The 27966-nt window shown below is 35.1% G+C and overlaps 1 long non-coding RNA gene across 5 annotated transcripts; it reads right to left on the bottom strand.

Moving 5' to 3' along the window:
* Positions 1-420: 420 nt before the first annotated feature.
* LOC149830207 (uncharacterized) lies at positions 421-27704 on the bottom strand. 5 transcript variants are annotated; one of them, XR_016433822.1, is made up of 5 exons: positions 27598-27699; positions 24625-26760; positions 9609-11943; positions 4966-5046; positions 421-494 (listed from the first exon to the last, which is right to left on the bottom strand). It is a non-coding gene; the product is annotated as an uncharacterized LOC149830207 (long non-coding RNA). The 5 variants fall into 5 exon arrangements; XR_016433824.1 differs by lacking the exons at positions 421-494; positions 4966-5046 and adding an exon at positions 8936-9540 and having other exon boundaries at positions 9609-9659; positions 9755-11943; XR_016433823.1 differs by lacking the exons at positions 421-494; positions 4966-5046 and adding an exon at positions 8935-9540 and having other exon boundaries at positions 9623-11943.
* Positions 27705-27966: the final 262 nt, after the last annotated feature.

The raw sequence follows: 27966 nt of genomic DNA, 5'->3' as shown, positions 1-27966 counted from the left end.
ACACATTTAAATATAAAAATCTTGAGGGTTTTCACGATAAATATCTTATAAAACCATAAATATCGTGAATATTTGTTACAGTTAGAAAATCTTGCAAGAAATTATTGTTTAAACTTTCAAACAATTTCTCGCAATATTTGTTAGACAAGTTGGGACCACCACCGATGTAACACCCAATTTTTATAACCCAAAAAATCATGAAAAAAAATTAATGCTTTTAAAAATCTTTAACAAATAACAACGAAAAAACTCATAGGCCTAAAAGTTGGTGTGCTATATTTAGAATTCATGATTGTAGAAATTTAAAATAAATAGATTTCATCTTACATATAATAAATCAATGTTCACAATCAGGCAAAATATTAATTACATTGTCCACTGCCATAAAAATTAAATAATAAATCAGAATCTAAAAATCTTTTAAATGTGAAGGAAATGTAGACTCAATTCTCATCGCAGCCTCTCGCCTTCGCATCTAAGTTATTCCTCATTACCTGAAAATATTAAACTATATATAGACAGACAAAACATATCTCAATAGAGTGAAATATGCTAAGTTTGTAAGACAGAAATTCAAAGCAAGAATTTCAATAAAAAATTCATAGTTTAGCATTAACAAAAGAGCAACAATTCATACATTTAAGAAATAAAATGCATGAACAGTTAATATGCATGACTTACTATATGCAGAACCCTTCAATGTATGCTTATATTTTTATTCTTATTTTTAATTATATTTTTTTCTCAAATAATACATGCAATACCGAATTAATTCACATACATCTTACACTACAAGAAAAATGCTAATTAGCGACGAAAAATTATGATGAATTTTTTTCGTCGTAAATTTGTGATGGATTAGCGAGAGAAAACTCACCATCATTAACATTCAAAATATTTACGAAATTAACGACAAAAAAAAATCATCGCGAATCAATCGCTAATTAGCGACGGATTAGCAACGACAAATTTTTCGTCGAAAAACATTACAAGAAAAATGCTAATTAGCAAAGAAATTATTTTGTCGCTAATCTGTAGCTAATTAGCGAGTGAATTATTCTCTCACAAATCTGTAGCTAATTAGCGAGGAAATGTTTTCGTCGCTAATCCGTCCCTAATTAGGGACGGAATTTTTTCGCCACTAATTTTTTATTTAAACCGATCCACCAAGGGCGCAAAAATTTTTCACTCTCCCCGTGCAAAATTTAAACCATTCATTCGATTAAAGCGCCGGACGGCGTGCTTCTCTTTCAGATCGTTCGGCTTCCCCGAGAAGCCTCGCAGGTGATAGCCAAAATCTAAGGTCATCGAGGTTCACCGCACGAGAGAACTCTCACCGAAATAACCGACGATCCGCAGCTCTCCATGGACTCATCACCGGAGCCGCGAGTGTTCCTCAGCTTCAACGAGGAGGAGGGCCGCCGTGGTGGTAGAAGCTTTACGACGCATCTACATGATGCCCTCCATCTCAAGGGCGTTTACGCTATCGCGGAGGAATCAAACAGTGGCGGGGAGAGGGCAGAGGGATTGGTTGTCTGCATGTCAGGAGGGAGAAGATGAGCAATGTCCAATCCGAAGGGAAGGAGGTGAAGGGTTGGAGGAAGGCGATAAGCGAGGTGGGCGAGATCGCCGAATACGTCTTCTCCGACGCTGACGACGAAAGGTGTGTCTCTCTCTCTCTGTGTATCATTATGGATGAGATACGACTGTTGCTCTTCTTTGCAGTGGTGGGCCGGGCCGGACAAGTGGGGAACCAGGTCGAGAGGGCATCGAAGAGTGCGTTGAAGAGCGCACCAGCTCTGTGCAGAAGACCCTGCCGTGGCTGTCTGGTGTGGTACAAGTTTGGCCTATTGCTGCCGGAATATCGACAGGCAGAGAGCAAAAAAAAATTTATTTTTTATTTTAAATTTAGTGATGGATTAGCGACAGATATTATATGTCGCTAATCTGTTGATAGTTGAGCGACGGATAATGTTTGTTGCATAACCAAATCAGTCTCTATTTAGCGATGAATTAATGACGAACATGATCTATCGCCAATCTGTCACTACTTACCGATAAATTGGCCACAGATAATTTCTACCGCAGTTTAGCGACTAGGGTTATGCGACGAACGTTATTCATCACTAATCCATCGCAAAATCCGTTGCTAACGCATTTTGCGCTAGATTAACGATGGCTTAGCGACGAATAGAGCTCATCGTTAATACACATTTTTCTTGTAGTATTAAGCTATCGCTTCTTAGCCCTGCTGATACAACATAGTTTATATTCTCATATTAGAACCATGGCCCAGGACGTGTTTTACATATAGAGGTAGCTTTAGCTTTACCAGGTTCATTCATCGGGACAAGGTGTAAGAGGTTAATACAAGAGAGATTCTCAACACCTTTCACCCTTATGCACCAGTTTTCCTCGTGAGTACCTTATATCCTCTGCAGTCTAATGCAGAGATTTCTCCATAAAATTGTAGGAGGGGAGTAACCCTTTATGCTGAAAACAGACTTATCGCACGAAGTTTTGTACCACATGTCACTCTCTCAACTAGTATTTTGAATTTTAATATCACATGATTACTTGATTACATATTTTTTTTCATGCAACATTAAAACTGGAGTCACTTTATGAGTCATTAATGCATTCTTATAAAGTATTGAAAATCCACTTAAAAATACTTGTAACAGAAACTTGAACATATGCGTAAATGAAAATCTTATTCATTTTCATACTTCAACTAACATATATGCATTCATCTGAGTAAAACATTCATATCATCATCATAACATGAGCATACTTGCAGCCAATATATATTCAAAATTTAAAACATAAACTTGCAATCATTAGACCCTTTGCTCATTGATCTTAATGTGTAGACTTTATTAACTATTGAGGTCATAGGCATATTCATATAAGTTTTTGCATAAAATCAGACATGCATACTTATTCACATATCGCAAGCTATTTGAAACGAAAAAATTTACACAAAAATATGCAAACTATGCATAGGTCGACCCTCGGTCTAAAGACTGGTCTTGATTTACGAAACCAATGATCATTGCATATTACCTGATTTGGTCATACACCCTCACAGAGGGTTCTTTAGAAATAGTTTCTCAATGGGTACCATATCTAGTGAAAATTATTGTCATACATGCATCAATACAATTGACCGCTCTCAAGGTCGATAGCCACCAACACGAGCACACGAATGTATACAATCAATATACATCTCATCATACATCACTTCATATGGTACTTAAATCATAAAATCACATATTTAACTAAATAAAATTTCTTAAACCATAGTTCATTATTGAACTCAAACATTATCGCATGCATTCATGATTTCACATCACATGGCATTTAAATCATATCATACATAAAAATATTATCTTACACATCAATCATCACCATAAGGAACACTGTATTTTCATAAATTAAACTCCGAAGCATGCATAAACAAAACACGAGTTCTATGCATGCATACGTGAACATACACATTTCATAATACGAAGCAACTGAACCTCAATATACATAACTCTTACATAGTTCGAATTATGCACACAGAATGAAAGGTATATATACATTATTTAACCACATAAATCAATATATCACCTTAGATATAATTACATAAGATATGTCAAAATCTTATTGACCATCTCACCATATATTATACGCACATGTTTCTAAAGCAAACAAGACAGACAAGTCCAAACTATTTATATCTCATTTAAGTGTCCCTTTAGAATCAATTAAGATAATTTATTTACAAGACAATGTGAATCGATTCATGTATTACAATACGATTCACATGAACATCCCAATAAGATCTTCTCACACTCAATAATCTTGATGCAATATGACATAAACTCAATAATAATATGTAATACATGTCAGAAATATATCAAAATATAAGTTTCTAACATGTTGCTAATTAAAAACAAGTACAAGTTGTTGAAACAAATTTAGATCTCTAGTAACCCGATTTTATAAAATCTATCAAGAATAGAACACTGACAAAATTATGGTGATTTTACTGTAGTTACCAGTACCTGTCAAGAATACAACCCAACAAACCGTTCACAAAATAAATAAGTACACAAATAATTAAAAAAAAATTACAAAACCCTGTTTTGACATAGTTTTGGTCCAAACTCGGTAATATGCAAGATTTTAATCGAATTAAGGTATTTCTTGAATTTTTTCTAGAACATTTTTAACAAAACCCTTTTTACACAGTCTGATATTAGGTATTAAAATTCACCAAATTTTTTTATAAAATATCTAGAATTATTTTTCATAGGCGTTTACAATGTTTATCAAAGATGGGTCAAAAACATCCTGTAAAAAGAGCTAGAAATTGAGGCTCTATTAAAACAAACATACATGAACTTATACAGATTCAAAACGAATAAAACAAGATTCTAAATTCAAGATCAAGACGTGTAGATTATCGTAGTATTTTTATTTGAATTTTTCAAACCGGTATTCATAGAGTTATCAATTTTTTTCTGAAACTGGTTGAAAAAAATTTATGAGACATCATAGCTTCAGGTTTCTTAGAAAACGATTTCGTAAAAACCTTTTTTAAGATTACTAAACCTTTAGAATCATATTTTTTTTGTTTGATCTAACTTAATACAGAATAACACCATAAAGAATCATAATATGATTAGATCTAATACAAAAAATAACAAAACCATAATTTTACATGTTTGTCAAAACCATTTTTGAGAAAAACACAATATTTATATTTTTTTATTCAAGAAACGATTTCTTTCACCAAGAAAACATGTAGAACAGATCAAGAACATATTAAAAGTTACTGAAAATTAAAATACTTCAATCATACATGCTCCAAGCGTGTAAAAACATCGACTATATAAATCTTACAACCATCAACAAAGAAAATAATTTTTTAGGTATAACATATCATCAAAATAAACTAAAATCAAACATACTTACAACGATGGTGGTCGGCTGTATGAACTTTGAACCATTCTTTTGTTATGCTCGAAAAGTTTGTAATACCTTAATTTTTATAACCTGAAAAATGATAAAAAAAAATAATGCTTTTAAATTTTTTTTAACAAATAACAGCGAAAAAACTCATAAAGTCTAAAAGTTGGTGTGCTACTTTCGTATTCATGCATAACCATATGATTATAAGAACTTAAAATAAATAGATTTCATCTTGCATATAATAAATCATTGTCCACAATCATGCAAAATAATAATTAAATTGTTCATTACCATAAAAATTAAATAATAAATCATAATAAAAAGATCTTGTAAATACAAAAAAAATGTAGACTCGATTCCCGTCGCAACCTCCCGCCTTTGCATCTAAGTTATTCCTTATTACCTAAAAATATTAAACCATATAGAGTCAGACAAAACATGTTTCAGTAGAGTGAAATATGCTAGTCCTGTAAGACAGAAATTCAAAACAGGAATTACAATAGACATTTCATACTTTAGCATTTAAAATTAACTGAAACAGTTATACAACTAATCCTACATGTTCAAAATTTACAAATTTAACAAAAGAGCATCAATTCATACATTTAAGAAATAAAATGCATGAACAGTTAATATGCATGACTTACCATATGCAGAAGCCCTTCAATACGTGCATATATTCTTATTTTTAATTACATTTTTTTTCTTAAATGACGCATGCAATGCCTAACTAATACACATGCATCTTCAGTTATCACTTCTTAGCCCTGCTTATACAACACAAGCTTATATTTTCAGATTAAAACAATGACTCAAGATGTGTTTTACATACAGAAGTGGCTTTAGCCTGGTCAGGTCCATTCATCGGAATGGGATGAGAGACGTTAATACAAGAGAAATTTCTATCACCTTTCAACCCGGTACACAAATTTTCTTCATGAATACCTTATATCCTTTACGTTGTAGTCTAATGCAGATGTTTCCTCGTAAAATCGTAGGATGGGAGGAGCAACCCTTCGTGCTCAAAACAGACTTACCTCATGAAGTTTTGTATTGCCTACCACTCTCCCAGCAATCTCCCAGCAAGTATCTTGAGTTGAAACATGTTTATTTTTTTCACGCATCAAAACTTGAGTCACTTTATGGGCCATAAATGCATTCTTGTAAAGCATTGAAAAATTCACTTAATCATACTTATAACATAAACTTGTGCATATGCATAAATAAAAATCTTATTCATTTTCGTACACCAGCTAATAATAATAAATATACATGTACATTGCCAAAGCAATAAAAAATATAAATATGAGCATATATCTCAATGAAACATTCATATCAACATTATAACATAAGCAACATTATAACATAAGCATACAACACATATTCAAAATTTAAAACATAAGTTTGCATTCATTGAACATTTAAGTTATTGATCTCAATGTATAGACTTTATTAATTATTCATGTCATAGGCATATTCATATAAGTTTTTGTATAGTATAAGACCTGCATAATTATTCACATATTGCATGTTATTTCAAACAAAGAAATTTACACAAAAATATGTGAATTATAAATAGGTCGACCCTTTATCCAAAAACTGGTCTTTATTTACGAAACCAAAAACTCTGTCATACTATTACAGAGCTCATAGAAAATTTTAAGTTCGGTGAATAGAACTGATATTTCTACATTATAAAAAAAAATTCAATAGTTTTCTATAAATGCAAACCGTTCGTAAAAATTCTCCCGTATAAGGGAGTTAAGAACGTTTTATTACAGGCATGTTATATTCTCTTTTGATTGTCACAGGATCGTGCTTAGTCCATGAACAAAGCCCAAAATTTACAGTAAATGCAAAAATTTGTTAGCTTTCCAACACAATAAACTATTCATTAAAACTCCTCCGAACAATAAAGATACAAATGTTTTACCGGTCGAAGGTTAGGCCAAAAACCTAAAATTTCATATCTAAGAATTCAAGTTGGATCAAACCGAGTCACCCGAATACGTACACCTAAAATTTTTTTGCATATTTTAAATAAAAATCATAATAAAATACATACTTAAATCTGATATATTTTATCTAAGATAGATCATATTTTTTCTCAACCTTTCGGCCAGAAAAATATGCCTGATAAGCATATGCTTTATTTTCTTATGAATTAATTCAGAAGAATACGCAATAAATTAACTAAAATACGCAATATTCATGAAATAAAATTCAAAAAAATCTACAAAATTCATAAAATATTTAACAAATCATAATCTATCAAATCAAATCCTGCATGAATCCAACCATAAAATCCACTTTTTTTTTAAATTTACTTATTTATTTTCTAAGAAACCCGATATTGCTAAAATCGCAACATCTCAAGATTTCAACCATTAAAATTTCTCAAAAATTTTACAACAGGTCTACAATAACATATTCTACCAACACAAACAGATACTTGCAAGAAATTCATGACATAAATTGAATATTTATAAATTTTACATTTTTTTTCTTAGAAAACGGTTTTTGTGAAAAAACTGATTTAAAAAAAGGTTTTTCTTTGAGGAAACTGTTCTTTCACCATGGATCTTTAGATTTGAATCAAACTCACGGTTAGGAGGGTCTGATCGTGATCTAAAGCCATGAAAAAGCGTTAAAATTCAGGCCAAGAACTTCGTTCTTGCAAAAAAAATATAAAAACTCTACCTCTTGTCGCAAAAACATTTTTCATAGGACTCGATGATTCTTTTTGCATGATTTGCCCTATACACACCTTCTACCAGCTAGAAAAGAGCCTTAGACACCCTCTAAAATCATGTAAAGGCCTTTCTTGAACCCATGAAAGAAGAAAAAAAAGCCCTAAGGAGCATAGTAACAAAAAAAGAAAAAAGAGAAAACTAACATTATTAATCATTTTCTTGAGAGCCTCTATTTATAGATGGTCTTAGTCTCATCTCTAATAATAAGTTAATGTTTATTAATTTATTTTATTAATAAAATAATAAATTATAAGACCTAATTTAATAAATTTTGAAATTACTTACGCTATAAAAGAAAACTAAGTATTTTTTACCTTGTCTTGAACTCTAGTGACAAAGTAACCTTTCGGAAGGCCTACAGACCTAAAGAATCATCAGAATTAAACGTTTAAATGATCGATTTGATAGCTCTCAAAATGTAGTCAGGAGGTCCTACGCATATGGATTGGTAAAAAAAATTAGTCGATATCAAAAGATAGTAATCAGGCATGAACTTCCGTCACTGATAAAATGCTCAAATCAATACTAATTTAAGCTTGTAAATAGTCGATTTTGATGCACTCGAAATGAGAAACGTCAAGGTCAAGGTCAACTTTGATTTAATAGATGACCCGCTTATCAGCTAAAATTTTTAGTCAAAACAAAAATAATATTTTTTTGAAACGTCAACTTTATAGGTCAAATCTAATTATATATGATTCAAAATATCATAAGTTCTATCAGATATAATCTATTATTTAATTGATCTAAATATTATAGATTATATTCAACTTAATTGAGTTTGATTTAAATATCATTAGTTAAATCCACTAGCTAATTTATATCTTTAAGTTTTTTTTTATAAAAATTATTATTTATTTATTAAAAATACCCTAAAGAATCACATGTATGACTTTTGCACTAAATTTAAAATTATATATTTAGTTTCAAAAAAAATATAATTTATTATATTTTTTCAACCTTAATTTAATACTCAATTAAGTCTTAATTTAGATTTGAATCAAACTCAAATCTAATTATAATATTTTAGATATATTTATTAAATTTGAATTAAATTCCAAAATTTATAATCTAAAAATATACAAATCATTTATTTTCTTATTTACTCCATATATTTTAGCTTTTTCAATTATTTTTGAAATAATCTTTACAAAGGTTCATAATTAAACAAAATCAAGAAAAAAAAAATATGAATTCACTATTAGCCACGAAGACACCAACAATTTATTATTTATTCATTTTAATTATCAAAAATAAAATGTCAAGTTTTACAACCGAGAGGATATCCCATGTGTCAAGCAGGGTCCCGTGTCATGCTGAAGGCCCAGGTTTGAATCCCTCCAACACATAGTAGGGGTGCCCTAACCCCAGCTTGCCTTTCAAAAAAAAAACATTGGTTGGGACTGCCAACACCATTCCCAATGCATTGTTTCAACAACCCACAGCAATAAGGTATGAGAGCAGGGTGGAAACCACAACACAACCTCCTCGGTTCCTGCTACCAGCTGGGGCCAGCCCAAGCCCACCATGGAAAAAAAAATAAACTTTGAGAAAAGACCAACCCCTCTTATAGCAACCTGACTCACTATTTCGGATTATGCACAGAGCCTTGCAAATACACAACTGGAAACATAAACACCTAAAAGAATCACAAAACAAGGAATTGGAAGAACCCCTTACAGATCAAGAAGGTGATAAAACATTTTTTTCACTTTTTGGAAAGAAAGAGCAAACTTTTCAACATGGAAAGGAGACAACCCCATGAAAGCAGACTCAAGGGCTCTACCAAATTTGAGCTAAAGATCCACATGCAACTGCTCAGAACCTTTAAGAAATGACAGAAGTTGAAATTAGAGGCCAGGATTGCACATAGTGCAAATATGAAAAACATACCACTCATCTCTTACATTAAGGCAAAAGTGACAGCCGTAGCTCCTCTTGTTTCTGCAAAACAACTTGAAGAAATGCAAATCACCATCCAAGTTACAAATTTTCATCTTGATTGAAAACCAGAAAATCAATTATGACAATCAGATTACACCAGTGAACATAACCATGATAAACATAGAAGTTCAGGGCCAGCCCCATGTACATAACAAGACACTTCTTGCTAATCTCCAAAATAGTAATAGTGAAACCTTCAGCATTTCACAGCAACCCATCGAGCTAAAATCACCTGTCATGACCACCTTCAATGGCATCCACCCCTTGAAAACAGGCCCATCGCCCGTAATAACGAACAAAATGAACACAGCAATATACAGAAAAAAGGACGACCATACAAAAACACAAATGCAATATAACTAAAAAACTCGCTACGAACTTCATTAATCACATCATCAACATGCCAAACGATGCAAAACACCAAGAAACCATCGACCACCAGCCCGCACCCTTTCATATCTCAAGTTGTGCCCCATATGATCTACTTGGTGGAATTGCATGCAAATCATACAGATGCTTGCACCACATAACAGTTACAGAAAAGCAGTTGCTAAATGCAAACAAGGGAAGGATCCAAGACAAAAAAAAGCCTTAGATGACCCTCCTTAAAAGAAAACAATTCTCCATTAGAATATCGTTACCAGCACCAAGCACACAAACAATTTCTTGGCAGCAATTTCGTCGAGGAGTTGAATATTAAGCTCACAAGAATCCACATGGTCTTCCACGTACCAGCACCAACTAGCCCACCAATCTGTTCCCTGTTTCCTTTTGTAATCTACATCAATTCAGAGATACACCCATCCACAAGCCAAGCAACTTCTGAAGGTAAGTGTTTCTGTGTTGAAGGACATCTTGAACCTTACGCTGGGATGAATACATCTATGGATATGATAAAAAACAATGACCACAGCATCGGTACAATCAATTGCTTGATATACATGAGGAGAATGGAAATTTCATCCCTAAGGAAATAACCTCCAACTACTCTAGAATATCTCATCAACAATATAATGAAAAGGTAACAGCATTACAATAAAGCCAAAAATGTAGAACAGGGGCAAAATCAAATTAGAGAATCTGTGAACACTTATATTGCTTAACTTTGGGACAAGAATAAAAAGCTGTGTCGCACCCTTCATAAAGGATAAATGGGGCAATCTATAAACGCCTTCAACACATAAATATCTTACAATATGAAATATGTAACTATGATTTACTCAATCTGAGCAACTACATTAAAGCTAGAGAATCTAATTGGCAATCTAACGTAAAGGAATCGTAATAGATTTGGCATATATAAATGCTTTCATCGCATAAAGATCGCATGACATGCATATAATTCTGAACACTCTGCAGACTTGTACTGAAGCTGAGCAACTGTATCAGTGCTAGAGAATCTAATGTCCACAAACTAAGCAAATTCCACTACCCTGGATTTTGTTTTTAACCAGAGCACTAAATTGGTAATACCAAGATATATTGATAAACCATTTAACTAGTCATACCTGGTGCCGCATTGAGGAGAATTGCATAGAACGGAAATCCAACATCATCGACTGCCTCTATGCATGCATGTACGTCGGTTCAGAATCAGCAAAGAATTTCAAAAATAAAAAAGGGGAAAAAAAAAAGGAAAAAGGAGAAGGCAAGAAAAGCAGGACGCAGACACAGGGAGGGCCCCGGGCAAGAAAAGCCCTGCGAAACCCTCCCCAAAACAAAAGAATGGTAACTTTTATTAAGTCATTTTGGCCGGCCCGCAAGCGCACCCGCTAAAGCACAGCCTCTTCAGCACACAACCAATAACGCCCCCCCACCCCACCCCACCGGAGCATCTCCTTACAAACCCATTCTAATCCCTTCCATGGCCACCCCATTCATCTCAAGACATAAGAAAGCACCCAACATTTTCCTGACCATCACCAACTGCACCAACACATACAAGCCATCAACCACGACGAATCCTCACCCTCATCCTCAAAATTAAGCACATAGCAGAAGGAAACACCAAGACTAGGAGAGGAAGCCCGTAACTGCTAGCGGGCAAGATAAAGCCGCATTTGCTGAATGAAAACTTCTGGAGATGAGAACCTCATAATTAAGGGGGTTCCTAGTGAAATGAGTGTAGATACGGAGTTTCCTAACCATTAGATCCTTGTCTTTCCAAGCCCGCCCAACAAGGAACAGGTCCGATCGGATTGTGCACAAGGAAACGCATTTCGCGTTCCAAGAACTTGTTTTCATCCTTTGCCTTGCGAAAATGCATGAAAATCCTTCTGTTCTCCTGCTTTTGCCATAAGAAGCAGCGCCAAAATAGAGTACAAATAGCAGACAACATCAATCGATCAATCCAAAGTACAGAAAATATCACAAATCAAAGAAAACATAATCTCCAAACACAAAGATCCTACTCTGATAACCTAATTTATTATGTCTTAATCTTTTCTTTTTTAATTTTCACCCCTAAAAAATCATGACCACCTTAAAAAATCAAGAAAAAACTAGAAATCAAAATCGGGAGGCACAAAACCACATTGAAATACAGAAATAATTTTAACAAATAACCCATCCAAATGGCATCGAAACAAACAAGTTTCTAACAACACATAGGCAAGCTTCCGATTGGTAAAACCTTCGAGGCATCCTACCCACACAAAGTATACCGCGCTTCTGCCTTGCGGCAAGGACGCCTCTATGGGTTTCGAACCGTGGACATGGGATGTGATTCACGAGCTTGATTTTATAAGAATCGACTCTTGAATCATCCGATTCCAACACACAAGCAGGTATATAAGATCTGAAAATCAACCACTCAGAACTTGTTTCAACACCCAAAAAATCATATTTTTCATTGAAAAAACACGATCCAAGTCGCGATTCCTGCTAATAATAATAACAAACGAACTTAATGAGAGAGAAGAGAAGAACGCCATGGAGAACCTTGATGGAGAAGGAAAGGCCGATGGCCGTATTTATAGCAAACCCGCGGAGTTGGTGGCGTCAGATAGACAGTTGGCACCTCGCTGTTTCCTTGAAATCTGACGGATCACAGGTGCTTTTTATTTTATTTTTTTAGTTTTTTTCTGGATCAGACTAATGAAAGTTATACGCGTTTCCTCGCTTGGTTGCCTTAGAGACGTACTCACCCTAAAGTCAGCAAGGAAGGAACGAAGGGTAGGAATGCACACCTAACCGAGCCGGCTAAGGCTGGGCTCGAGTTAGTCCGTTTTGTAAATGAGCCGAGCTTAAACAGCTCTGTCAAGTTAACAAGTCAAGCATGAACGACCTGTCGAGCTCGATAAACCTCAGCTCATTTGATAATGGGTATTTGAAACCCTACCCTTCTCGCTCCACTTTTACTCTTTCAAAAAGCCAGGTTAAGGTTTCTCGTCTCCCTTTTCTCGAGCTTCGTGACCTTCTTGAGCTCCATCCCCATCCCATCTCTTTCTCTTTCTCGCTCTATCTCTTTTGTGACGGTCCTTTCATCAAAGAAATCGCAGTAGAAAAAGAAGATCGGTGGAGCGAAAGGGGTACCTAGCCATCATCCCTAAGAATACAGATCTGAGAAAGGCTTAGGCTCCAGGAGGCAGGTGGGTGACGGTGGTGCCAGTGGGGGTGGAGAAGGAAGAATGAAGCATCTGATGCTTATCCCAGTCATGGAGATGAAATACAAGGTTGGTTGATGGGCGATGCTCAGCATCGACGAGAATACCACAGATGAAGCAGAGTACGAGTCAGAACCGAAGGCGAAGTAACCCCTTGAGTTGAGCATCGATAGGTAGTAGGAGAAGACGTTGTGAAACCTCTGCAGTGTTTGAGATACGACAGAGAAGCTGAGGCTTGAAATAAACATAACCCAATTTATTGGGTTACCCTTCATTAGGGATGCTCAAGCTCGGATCGTCCAAGTAAAATGGTGCTCAGGCTTGGGCCAAGCCTGAACCACTGGTGTTCAGGCTTGAATTGTGTCGAGCATGTGCCCTATTCCATTTAGACAAAATAAAAAGTCTGCCATTATTACATAAAAATCATAATTAATATGAAAATAAAAGTCATCAAAGTTCTGCTTTGTGATCTCACGGCTCCATCCGTTGCAGTACCCGTAATTGCTCCATGAAAGCTATTCACTTCCTAAAAAAAAACAAATTTGAGAGAATCAGACTACACCCAGTATGAGTAAGCAACATACTAGCAATATATGTGTGCACAGTGCCATGTTTACAAGTAAACATGCAAGCTATCAGAATATGGATGTAAAAAATTATATAATTCATATGAATCCAATTAAATGTTCTCAACACCCCAGTTTTATCATTTGGCAAACAAATCAAAGGCACCATAGAATTCAATCAAAATCATCGTACCACCATTCAATTCTAATAGACATGTATAACTATAATTTAAAAGCAAAGATTTAGGTTTTTCTTATTAACTCACTTGATAGGTACGCACAGGCTTCAACATCATAGCAGACCGAGACCACCCAACCCGAGTGACTAGTCATATAGATACCCAGAGAGGATAATCCGTAACTGAAAGAGTACTCTCCAATGGTAGAAATTATAAATATGATGCATCTCGAGACTTCTGGAGAAGACATGGATCTACCACCTAGAACATATTAGTAGTTTTGGACCACTAACTCCGATGACTGAGGATCAGCTAAGACGCCTAGCTCTCACAGACACAAAGAGTGTCCCATAGAGCTTGTACTATCTACCCTCTCAAAGATAGACCACGGGTCCGATAACATACATCATCTTTTAGGTGTACCCAGAACTCAGAAAATTCAGTAACATATACCGTCTTTCAGGTATACCCATAATCCAAAAAAATATTTTATGATTACATGTATTAATTTGTTTATTTCTTGGTGTGAGTCACAATACCTCAAAGCATTATCGTAATCACATCCCGTACTCGAGTAAATCTAAGTGTAAGCACATCTGACCTAGTGCACATACAGCACCTTGATAGTTTTTCACAAAACCACAAGCTCATATTTGAGCCAAGCACCCTTGCATTTAATATTAAGCCTTTCTGAAAGTTCAGATGTACATATTGCAATATGACCATGGCATGTCCTATAAAATTTTGCAAGATCTCATATAGCACCATACCGGTTTTGCATAACCTCAAGTTCATTTTTGAGCTCTAGCAAGGCTCTGAAATTTCTGTTAGAGTACAATTTATTTAGAATAAACATTTAGCCAAAATTGTGGTACATGAATGAGACATGATCATATCCTCTTTGTGCGAGTCATACACCATTTCCATGAGAATTGACAAGTATAGTTATCATTTCACATACTTATACCACTCAAAGGTGTGAATTAAAATCTTCGACATACGATTGATATTATGAGTATTTGCACCTCGTGTGCAAACTCGTAACTTGAGATATGAACAGAGAGTTCATTCAAATTATATATATATGTGTGTGAGAGAGAGAGAGAAAGAGAGAATCACACTTGTAAATATTTACATAATATTCATGGACCGGCTGTGACAGACCACCTTCAGTCTGTCCCCACACCCGTCCTGAATGGAAGGTAAGTTGTCCCATGTTTTTTTATTGAAAGGCACTCTGGTGTTAGGCGGACTCCCACCTGTTATTAATTGTACCTCTAAGTTTTGAACTTACAACATCTCACCCTAAGGAGACTTGCACTGACAATACCTACCAACGTTGGCATACACTGTGCACTTGCAGTGCCTATCATCGATTGCACCCACATAGTGTGTAGCCGATGTTGCCCTTGTTCAACACAATAGCACGGGTCTAGGGTGCGACAACAGCTGCGTAATGGTGCAGGTAGTTGGTTGGGTGTTGACAGACCCAGCCGGTCAACCTCAGTATTATATATATTTTTTTGAAATTAGCTTTTGAAAGCCAAGTTGGGGCTACGACAAACCCCAAATAATAAAGCAATGCAATGCAGTTTGAGCATGCAGCCCCCAGCCAGAATGCTTTGCATTGGTTGTGCATTCGTGGCATTGCAGCGTCCAGCCAAGGCATGGTGCATTGGTTGCGCGCCAATCTGATCAGTCCCTCTCCCTATAAAATTTCAACTTACTATGCCTATCATAGCAGGCTTAATAAGAATTCAGGTTCAATGGGTATAACATGCATTCCTTAATAAAATTTAGATAACAAAAATACTTGTCATAGCATTCTTAATAAACATTCAGGTTTAATGAATCATACGTTGTATATTGCTGTTATGATTTATTCTTGAATCGAAATATATATATGTGAACAACATAACTAAGGATGTGTATGTATCTATAAATATTTTTTTTTAGACTTAATTGTTTACAACTCTACTTCATATCAAGAACCAAACTTATGTATTAAATGAAACAAAAAGTGTTTAAACATACATGCACCAAATTTTAATGTATGATTCATAAAGCTATTACACGTTCACTGACAGTCCAACTATAAATTTTGGAACAACACTCATGAAACCAATTTATCATCTATTATATGAACAATTAAAGAGAAATCATAAATCTAAATGCTTCACTACAAACAATCTGATTTTCATGACTTCAGGTATAGAGATAGATATCCAAAAAAACAATTAGTTTTGGAAAAGCTGTAATTTCCGAAAGGATCAATCTGTCACTACCAATAGACGAATCAATAACTAAACATATTCGATCAAGACTAAGATGTGCAGGTCTAAACCTCAGACCCTACGACACATCCAACTCTTATATATATATATATATATATATATATATATATATATATATATATATATATATATATATATATATATATATATATATATATATATATATATATATATATATATATATTCAGTTTACAATGTGTGTAACCATTCTTTTATCAGATTACTCATTTGGGCATTAAATGCAACAAAAAAGTTTTGATAAAATAATCAACATTTATGTTGCCTATGCGTCCAGATTTTTTTTTCTTGTTGTATGTGCATGCTTAAGAGAATTCCATGCATCTCTCAATGGTCTTTGAAAATCTGATTAATAACAACAAAAATGCAGAACTAGCATCATGCGTGTATGTATTTATTTCATTGAAGATCATCAAAAAAGTATTAGTGGGTGTTCTATCTTGATGGTAGAGAGAGAGAGGTTTGGTTGCACACACCAATTTACTTGATAGACTAGTCAATAAGTACTTTTGTTCCTCTTTTATGCAATAAAGATAATAATAATGTAGTAAAAACAGATGTCAATAAAGATAATAATATTGTAATGAAAACAAACTGATGTCAATAAGCAAAAAGATTTAAAAAACAACATTAAAATCAAAGTAATAACTTTTGCAATAATATGTTTAATCCATAAGGACCAAAATGGTTCCATGCAAATAACGATAAGGTTATTACTAACAAAAATTGATATGAGCATCCAATAAACAATAAAGGCCAAAAAAAATCAGTGATGCTACTCACTTATAGAACCAAAAGGTGCACACATAACTCACCTCAACAATACCGAGATGCAAAAAAAAAAAAAACAATTGAGTGATACAATTCTCTCGTAAAACCAAAGGTCAATCAACTATCAATTAAATCCAAAATATTGACAATCTATATTGATAAAAAATAGAGGTGCACACATAACTCACCTCAACAACTAACTCTGTTTTTACAACACAGAAGTGCATACAACTTACCTCAATAAGGCCAAACAAATAATAATGGATATATCGAAAGAAGAGTGATGGACTAAGTCATATAAAGAAGCAAATAGAAAAACCTTAAAAGACACATTTCAAGGAACAAGAACCCATTTGATAAAAATTTCAAATCAAGTGAAATCCTCAAATAAGTTTAAAAAACATATGCAATGAATGCAATCATATGACAAGATAAAATGTCAACCAATGAGTCTTTAACATGAATGTTCTTCAATAGATACAAAATGGATAAAAACAATAGTGAATCACAAAAGATACACTTACAAAACCCACAAAGGGCAAACACAAGAAAGGTTCTAAAAGAAACACAAAATTTATTAATACCAAGTATGCAAAAGGCATAATACTTAAAACTCATGTGATGTAACATAATATAAAAAAACATACAAGATAATGTTCTTTAAGAAGCCATAAGTTTAAGAAATATCACAATCATAAGACACAAACCATTCAAGTGCAATAAAACTATCTCCCAAATGGGTACAATCATAATGGCCAACAAGAGAACACACAATAACATAAATATTTTTAATAGTTTTTAAAAAACACACTTAAAAAATCATTCATAAACCTCAAAAAAACATAGATTCCACAAGGATGAATGCATAGTTCCCATAAAAAAACAAGTTTTGAATAAAGAAAACATGCTCAATTCCTTATGCAAGAATAGACAAACTCATTCATCAATGTGTATGTACATTCACAAAAGAACAAAGATCATATATTAATATAAAAAATCATTTATTCAAATTTCAAAATAACAAGATATCCATGATCACTAAGACCCTAACTACATATAATCTTTAATACTACGTAAAGTATTCTATGTTTTACATAAGAATACATCAAAAAGAAAAGAAAGAAATTCAAACACAAGTTGAACAAAATCTTATAAAAGCATACTTGTGAATGACATGCAAAATTATTTTATAATAAATATTTCAAATCATTTTAAAATAGCAATATTAAAAAAATAAAATAAAGTCCAATATAACAATAAATTTGAAGTCGTACATAAGAACATATTTTGACATTTATAACCATGAAATGCTCGAATAAAGCATCTAAGTACCAAAAACACATGCTCAAGAATATTAGATCATATACGTACATGTTAAATAAAGAGAGTTCAAAAACCTAAGGTTGAAACTAGATCTCATAAAAGCATACACATATATAAATATCATTTTATAAAACCAAATAAATATTATAAACCTTATAAAATATTTAATAAAATTAAATCCATCAATCAATTTAAAAAACATTTAAATATTTAATTTTAACAAAATAACAAATAATTTTTCAAAGATAAAAAAAATGAGTGCTTTCTCATACATAATGCATGAGATAGACAACTCAAAAAAAAATTAAGATACATCCAGGGTCAAGATCTCCCTTAAATACATGTCATACATCGATTACGAAGCACGAACTCGAACCAAAGAATTATAAGACTCAAAAAGGTAAAATACCAAGAAAATTTTTTTAGTTCTAATACCATGTAGTGAAATATGCAAAAATATAAATACAAAGTGTGTAAGCACTACACAAGCAAAAAGTGCATATACAAGACTTCAAAGAGTCAAAACAATAACACAAGAACATAAAAAAATATATATATTTTTTATTGAGTAAAATGCTTAGCAAAATATTGAAATTACAAGAGAGAACACCCCAATTTATACACATCATAAGCAACACAGAGCCATTGGGACCTCCCCAACGGCTAGAAATAGAGCCATTGGGGAGGCCCCAATGACTCTTATGGCCTCTTTACTTAAAAGCTCTCAACCCTATACTTAATTACTAAGTTACAAAAAATAAACAAAAAAATACAAGAAAACTATTGTGCCCCTAATGAGCACAACCTATTACAATATTGTAAAAAGACTAAAATATCTCTACACAATATTATATATATATATATATATATATATATATACACACAACGTTAATTAAATAGATATGTGTATGTTACAACTTAACACACCGTAACACTATCAGGCCTAAAGCCTTCCTACCTCATTTGCAAGAAAAGAACAAATGCAGAACACTCATCATCCCCACGCACCCCATAACCAGCAATCATCATGCTCGAGGACACAAGATCTTTTCCTTTTCTGCATCAACTATTGCCCTTGAGATTTTTTATATTTCTACATTTGACATGCATGTTTATAAAATAATTAGTCACATGATTATCATCATGGTTTTCCTTTTAAAAAACATAAGATGTTATGCATTTTGCAAGATTCAAAATCCCAGTTTGTTTTTCCAGGTATGTCTCTAAATATGATTAGAGCAGTAGAAATATCACCAGTCAGCATACAAGGTTAGAAATGCATTCAACAGGTTAACATGTGAGAAAAAATAGGTTTTAGATCATTTAACTAGTAAGTACACCCAGCTTCGACCTTGTGGCAAGGAACCTAACCCTGGGTTTTGAACTTGTGACGTCCCATCAACTTGGTGAATTTGCAAGTTTCCCCCACCAGATGAGCAGAGCCCTTGGGGGCCACAACAATCACCTACTAGATGCATCGAGAGCTCAGAAGGAGACCTCTATTTTTTCCTTTCTTATGTCACTTCAATTATTCAGAAAACAACAAAGGTCAAGTCAGAAGACAAATTCATCAAGAATTTTACCCAACTTATTTTGAAATTTCAATTACACAAGCTTTCACTACTTTTAGAATTCCATCCTCACAATCTAATTTTTTGTTCCCAAAATTGACAAGCAAAGCCATGCTGCTCTAAACCAGACTTGGTTGTTTTCTTCAAACCATGTAGTTGTTACTCCAAGCAAATGAAGTGGCAAAGAGAAATGACTTTTTGGGGTTAAATCAACCTATGAACGGTATGGTCTTATCACTTAAACCAACTTATCGTTCTAACATAAGCAGCTTGTCTAAGCACCTTGACTCTTAGCTACATTGCCTTTTAAAATCTAAGTCAAAAAAAGAAAATTATTACAGCTTGAATTAAGGAATCAATCTAGAACTCGATGACAGGAAAGGAACATTTGAGTTTAAACAGATAGTAAACAAACATGACTAAAATAATAGCTTGCCACCAGCAGCCTTTTTCATTTTACTGCAAAAGAGTTAAAGTTGTTTAGACAGTTAAAGAGAAATTTATTAGCTGGAGAAATAAGCATGCAGAATAAAGTGAAATGAGGGAGGTAAAACCTCTAAAGGAAAGAAATAACAAATCTTATAAGATAAATATGTATGATTAGAAATCAGAAAAGAGGCATCAAGACACCCAGAGCAGCAACAACAATAGCAACAGGGAATATATATGATTAGAAACATGGAATGCAGAGTAGCATTCGTGAAGACTCCAATCCATGTACACATGCTAACAGCCTGAGCAGTTTAACCGTGGAACCAAACAATGGACCTCAACTTTTTGGAGCATAGAAAGCCCAACTATCTTCTGCCATTCTCCCAAGCAACGACCAGACTAATAATTTAACCAAATCTAACCCCAAAGCCTCAACTCTTAAACAGAGCATAAATGCTTTTTGGTTGTATCTGAATACTGGGTCTCCTAGCCCCCAAAAAAAGGAATCCATTTTGTGATCCCAAGTCTCCAATTTCCACAGTACCTCGATCAAGAGTTTGACTTGTAACATTCAGTATCCCTCGATCAAGAGGATGTATTCCCAAACTACATCACTTTCCACCTCCTCACAGGTTTCATTGGAAAGGATAACAGGAAGCATTCACTTGGTAGAGTGGCAATCTCTAGGAGTTGGAGCTAACATCTCAAAAGAGTGCACAAGAAAATGACACTGGTTGACCAGCAATACTAATGTTCATCAGCAAATCACAAAGTCACAAACGTGCGATTACATAGATTCAAACAGAATACATAATGAACATGTATCACGGAGTTCAATTGAATCTTGCCATGAGGACCAAGCTTTGGTGGCGATTGAGAGCCCTTCTTTTAATTATAATTTTGGCATCCCATTACAGGCGGAGAGGTGTCATGTTGATGCGGAGCTGTCTATAATTAAAATTATAAGGATATCTTCCCCCGTCAATGAGAAATCGACAATGCAACAAAGAAAGCATTGCCCAACAAATTTAGTCTTGACCACCAACTTGAAAGCCTCAAGTCGACCCACCTTGCAAGGACTTTGTGGGCAATTACGGCCTTCTTAACAATGGCATGGCAGCTGAAGCGGTGCAATTCATTATTCTCTATATCTAACTACAAAGCTGACTCTGTTATGCAATTGTTGGTATCAACTGGAGGGTTGGTGGAAAGAGTTCAGACGTCCCTTCACAGATGATTGGATGTCCCCTCCTTTCTCACTGCAATGCATCTGCCCGTCTGCCCAATCAGACAACTTAATTTGGTTAGGTAGCCCCAACACTATTTTCTCAGTTGCCTCGATCGGATGTGCTGGACCTAGTCAGTTTCCCAAGGGCACAATCTGAAGATTCGGCAGGCCAAGTTCTAGGGATAAAGTCAATGCGCTGCAGATATATCAGCTGACCAGTACATGATGAATGTGCTTTTTGTTCAGACTTAAAAGGTTGCTAACGCAGGGCAGGCCTGAATGTAAAATATCCAGATCGGGCGATAACGTCATCATTGTGCCAGTATTTCACCATAAACATAAAAAGCCGTGTGTTATATGGAAATGACGTCTTCTTGGGATGAAAAGGAATGAAAGAATTTTCTTGAACAATAGTTCAAAACTTTGGCTCTATCCTCTACAGAATCCAAAGGATGTCCTCACTTTTGCTTCCGTCAAACTACTGCAACAAGACCTCAGTTGGAGTGGCCTGGCAAGAACTGGTTGATAATGTTTCCTCATCAACATTTCTTAATAAAATTTTACACCCTCAAAAAACTAAAAAATCAAGGGTCTTTTCAATGGGAGAAATTCCCACAACTCTTAACCAAGGCAAGCCAGAACACTCTCCCACTACATACCAAAAAATGCCAATGTACTTTATTGAATTCAAAAAATAAAATTATTTCAGTCCTACTACCATATGAGCTCTTGGACAATTCCTCTCTAAACATGAACGATAAAACTGAATCAAATCAATAAAATAATGCAGAATGAGTTTATAGAATAAACAAAGTAATAAACAAAGTACATTTCTCCTTGATGCATTATCATATCATTACCAAATTATAACCATTTTTTATTACAGCGTAGCGCCTTTAAAAAGATAGGACAGATCTTGGTGGATTCGAACCACCATCATCTCAAGTACTGCATGCATGATATCGTCTCCTCCACAATACTCGGTACACTTTTTTGGAACACAAAATGTCCCATAAGATAACTCTGGAACCAGAAACCTCAAAAATGGCCTTGGGATACCTAATAAAAACATTGTAGAACAGACATCCTCCATTCATCCAACCCCGTTACATTTAGACGAGAAGTTTCCCACAGAACCAAAAGATGTGAACCACACGGACGACAGGGGGGGAGGGGGGCTCTGCGTGGTCGGTAGGTGTCGCCAGTTCACGGCTCCTTGTGGTGGGAGGTTGCAGATTCAAACCACAGCTTGGACTTTTCAAAAAACTAAAGGCAGTAAGTGCCATTCGAACAATTAACATTTCGGGCAAAAAAACCTCGCCGGATAAGCTGGGTCAAGTTGGCAAGCTCATCCAATGGTGTCAAAATCATAATCGCCTAAATTGAATTGAAATGAATCAGCCAACTTATAACCAGCAACCAAAACACGTTATAAAAATATTGAAAAATATTAAGATTTGAAGACATTTTTTAATTTATTTGAAAAATATCCAACCGGGTCAGTTGTGAAAAATCCGCCGATTCACACCGAATCCCAATGATACCGATTCACACCGAATCCCAATGATACTGCCAAACATTGAGTTCGCCTGGTGTGGCATACGTGAAAATTAGATTTTCCCAAGAGCAGCACTTATTGAAGTTCACAATGCAAACCACTTTTAAAACTTGAGAAAGTTTTGCCACAAGGCTAGCTTTCACAACATTGAGTTTTCTTCGATTGCCCCGACTCGGCCCACACATGACCATCACCCTACAGCTTTTCTTTTCTATATTATTTTCAAGGTTGTGACTTATGCTTTCAGCAACAATTCCCAAATATCAGGATCGAAGGATCAGGTTCCTATTTTCCCCGACGGCTAAGCAACTACCAGTCCAGTAAAGAAACCCCGTGCCGGAAGAACAGCCGGTCACGAAAAGGAATAGCTGTTGCTAGGCAAAATTAACAGACTGAAACTGCAAGAAAATCACATACCTAAACAGCTGGGGAATTCAAATCATGACCCGCACATCTAAATAAATACCATGAAAGCAATTACTTTTGAGAAACAAAACTTGAAATCCTTCTGTAAAAAGGCAAAACCTTTTTACGCTTTAGAATGATGGCAAAACTCTCTCTTTATGGTTGGGGGAGGAGGGGTGGGGGACTTTGGTTAAAGAGAGCAGGACTTCTAATTGCGGAAAGGAGACGAACCCATGATAACAGACTCAAGTGCTCTACCAAGTTTGAGCTAAAGATCCGCAAATGAGCTCAATGATCCATATGACGCAATTCAAACGAGAAAGCCAGGAGGGCATATGGCAAAATTTGGAAAAACATACCATCGACTAATATATTACAGCAAACGAATCGTAGCTCTGCCGGTTTCTGCAAAACAACTTAGCACCGCAAAATAAACATCCAAGCACTAAATTATTGTCCAATCTAAGATGAGAATATTAATGCTACATACTATACAGTTGACAAAAAAAGAACAAAGATACAAGGGACTCTGCCACAAACACAGTGGACAAGTTACAAAGTTGCACCAGTATCAGAACGTCGTTTCAAAGGAGACCGCCAGGCGGCATCACACCATAAGCCCAACCGTAATAGCAAGACACAAAAAAAAACTAAGGAGTAAACAGAAAAACAGAACCATACAAAAAAATGACCAGTATAATGTTATAACAAGAAAAAAATTCACTGAGTTCCCTCCTTGGACATCACACAAAAAGAATCCAAAGCAGCTAAATCATTCCAAAGAATCACATAATTGTGGAACAAAACTTATCGCTTTATGATGACCAGCAACATTATATACATCAAATTGCAGCGGATATAAGCTAGATATGATGAAATTAAATGGAATCATGCAGATGCTTGGAACATACAATGAAGAAAAAACAGAAACAGAAGTGAACACAAGAGTCCAGGGAAGAGATGCCCTGGACAACCTTCCCAAAGAAAAGAATTCGGATTCATCGAAAATTATTACCAGCAGTGGGAACCATTCCTCGTCCGCAACTTCCTCCAGCATTCGCTTGTTGAGACCACAGAATTCCACATCTTCCCCATGACAGCAGCAACTTGCTAACCCTTTCAACAAGACAGTAAAGAAATCCACCCACCGCAACACCAAGCACCTTCAGTTGTGGCAACAGCCCACATAAAATGGGGATCTTGAAACTTCACTTCAGACAGACGCATACATCTATAGATACAGACCAAAAAACATCGATACAGACCATCGGGGTAATTTACTGCTTTAGATATACAAGGAGACTGGAAATTACATCCCTATGAAATCAGCCTCAAAATAAGCTCTCTGACTTTCAAAACAACTTATTTATAACCATAAAGTAATATAATACCATAATGGCGGCAGAAATGTAGAACAGTACAATCAAATTAGTACTCATGCATTGTAGTATGCTATACCGATATTGCCCAATTTTAAAGGAATCAAAAGATTATCGCCATCCTAAAAGGAAAGAAAACATATTTGCAATCTATAAAGTTTTCAACGCCAAAAGAATGAACGATCTGCAAGGATCTTTTTGCATATAAGGTTTATGAACAAAAAAAAGGGTTTTCTGCATTTCCTTTTTAGCCAAGCAATTAAATTGATGCTACTAGAATATCCGAATAAAATCATTTAATTTTTTATACCTGTTTTTTATACCTGATGCACCGTGTTAAGAACTGTGTGATGAGTCCATAATCAATTACTTATGAGTAAATAAGTTGATTGATGATCGAAAAGGGAAAAAAACAATGGCTAAGAAGGCAAGAAAAGCAAGAAACCTAACATATGGATAGCCCCGGGCACAAGTGACTGGAAAACCCCTCCAAAAACCTAAAAAATATAACTTTTATTAAGCTATATGGATGGCCCGAAGGCAAAACTGCCAAGGCACAACTGCTTCAGCACAACCATTAGCAACAGGGCATCCCTCCCTTTACTCAATTATTTTTTAACCATGATAGCACAACTATCAAACCCAAATCATCACCAAACAAGTTCAGTTGGCAACAGCCCACATAATAATAAAGGGATCTTGAAACTTCCCTTCAGACAGACAAATACAACTACGGATACGGACCAAAAACATTGATAACAGACCATCGGTGCAATTTATTGCTTTATAAATACAAGGAGACTGGAAAATACATCCCTATGAAATCAGCCTCGAAGTAAGCCCACAATGACTTTCAACAATCACAGTAACAGCACTAACATAATGGCAGAAATGAAAAACAGTAAAATCAACTTGGTAGACTCATGCATTGTAGCATGATATATAACCATAATGCCTAATTTTGGGGGAATCAAAATATTGTCACCTTCCACAAAGGAAATAAAATCAACAAATTTGCACGATCGGCAATACGTAATAACTGATTTTTTGTAGACTTGTACCGAAGTTGAGCCAGTAATATAATGCTAGAGAATTTGACTGCCAATCAAAAGGATATGTTAACTTTTCATACCTGATGCACCACGTTAAGGAGAATTGTGTGTCTAATCCACCATCATCAATCGCTTTTATGGGCGCATAAGTTGGTTGAGGATCGAAAATGAAAAAAAATGGAGGGGAAGGAAAAGAAAAACAAGACACCGACACAGGGAGGGCCCGGGCAAAACAGCCCTACGAAACCCTCCCCAAAACCAAAAAAATTATAACTTTTATTAAGCTTTTTGGCTGGCCCGCAAGCGCACCCGCTAAGGCACAGCCACTTCAGCACAACCCATTAGCGACCGAACAGTGCATCCCCCTCTAACAAACCCCATTATACCCCCTCCCATATCCAGCCATAACAAAACAACCAACAATTTTCTGACTATGACAACAGAACCATCACACACAAATCATCAAGGAGAAACCCCAGAGCCATCCTCAAAATCAAGCACTAAGCAAAGGGAAACACCAACACTTAAGAGATCTGAGAACCCGCTCACCCGCCCTTCCATGGGAAACCAAAACCAAGGACGAGCGATCTTCAACCCACAAAATCATGAACATGGTCACACTTTAAGAAATCCAAGCATTTCTCACCCATCGCCTCTTGAAAACACCGCAAAAACTCTCTTATATCCTGCTTTTGGCTTACAAAGCAGCAATAAAACAACCTGCAAATAATCGTACCCAACCGAATCAACAAGAAACTTGACGAAGATAGAACCTTAAAATTGAAAGGAAATAGAATTGGCTAAATAGCAAAAGCGACATTGCAACTACTTGCGATAAAAACAAAGAAAAAAACATCATCAAACTAGGAGAATAAAACCACCCGCTGTAACAAAAATGTTGAATTAACACGCCCCACAAGATCAACTAAAATAATAAAGTAAACAAAAATACAAAACCTCGGTCTCGGGCAAATGATAGAGATACAATGAACCAAAAACGAAAATTCTTTTTTCGTCTCACTTTTTCAACAAAAATATAAACAAGAGACAAGAAAATTTATCAAAACCAAATACATGGTTTACAAGCATGAATAAAATCATATTTTAAAAATAATAAATAATTGTGGCGGTAGTGCCTGAACAAAAAAGACAAATGAATTATTTAGAAAAAAAAAACAGGCTAATCCTTCAAGAAAAATGGTATTTTCTGTTCATATTTATGAAAACTTATCACAAAACCAAAAATCGGAACGGCTAAAGACAAAAACTTGATATTCAAAATAAACATGAACAGCAAGAAAGCTATTTATGAAAACATCCCAAAAGGGGAAAAGCTTAAACTCAAGTGAACACCGACCAAAAAGAAAAAATGAAAAACCAAATCAACCCCAAAAAAGTAAAACGAAAAATCATGAAACAAGAAGAAAATCGTAGACGAAAAATAGACAGAAACAAAAAAAAAAACCAAAATCAAGAAAATACCTTAATAAGAAAAAAAAAACACAATCAAAGATCTAAAAGAAACAACAGAAACACCAATAATAACTAGAAGCTTACCCGGAAAGGAGAAGATGAGATCGCCATGAAAACCACCCAAGAAGGAGAGAATAGAGAAGAAGAGGCAGCCTCACAAACCCTCAACCACGAAAGGAAAAGACGAAGGTAAGGTGATATCCCGAAGGCAGTATTTATAGAAAAACTGGGAGTCGGTGACCTGCGATCTACGGTCCAGGCCCCGTTGTAGGGCTTCAAATCTGACGGCCCAGAATTGCTTCTTTATTTTTTTGACGGTATCTTTTGACAGCTGTCCAATCAGATGGCCACATGTGTCCCTTGCTTGCGTGGTGCTTCGCTGGCCATTGAAACGTTCTCATACAAAAAGGTCAATGACCGAGACGAGTAGAAACTCGGGGTTGCTTTGTTTTC

Source organism: Nuphar pumila, chromosome 8 (assembly GCF_984573655.1).
Source record: "Nuphar pumila chromosome 8, dmNupPumi1.hap1.1, whole genome shotgun sequence".
In the NCBI taxonomy this organism is placed as follows: domain Eukaryota; kingdom Viridiplantae; phylum Streptophyta; class Magnoliopsida; order Nymphaeales; family Nymphaeaceae; genus Nuphar; species Nuphar pumila.
Note: the sequence above shows the minus strand (reverse complement) of the source record. Positions and strands in the feature narration are given on the sequence as shown.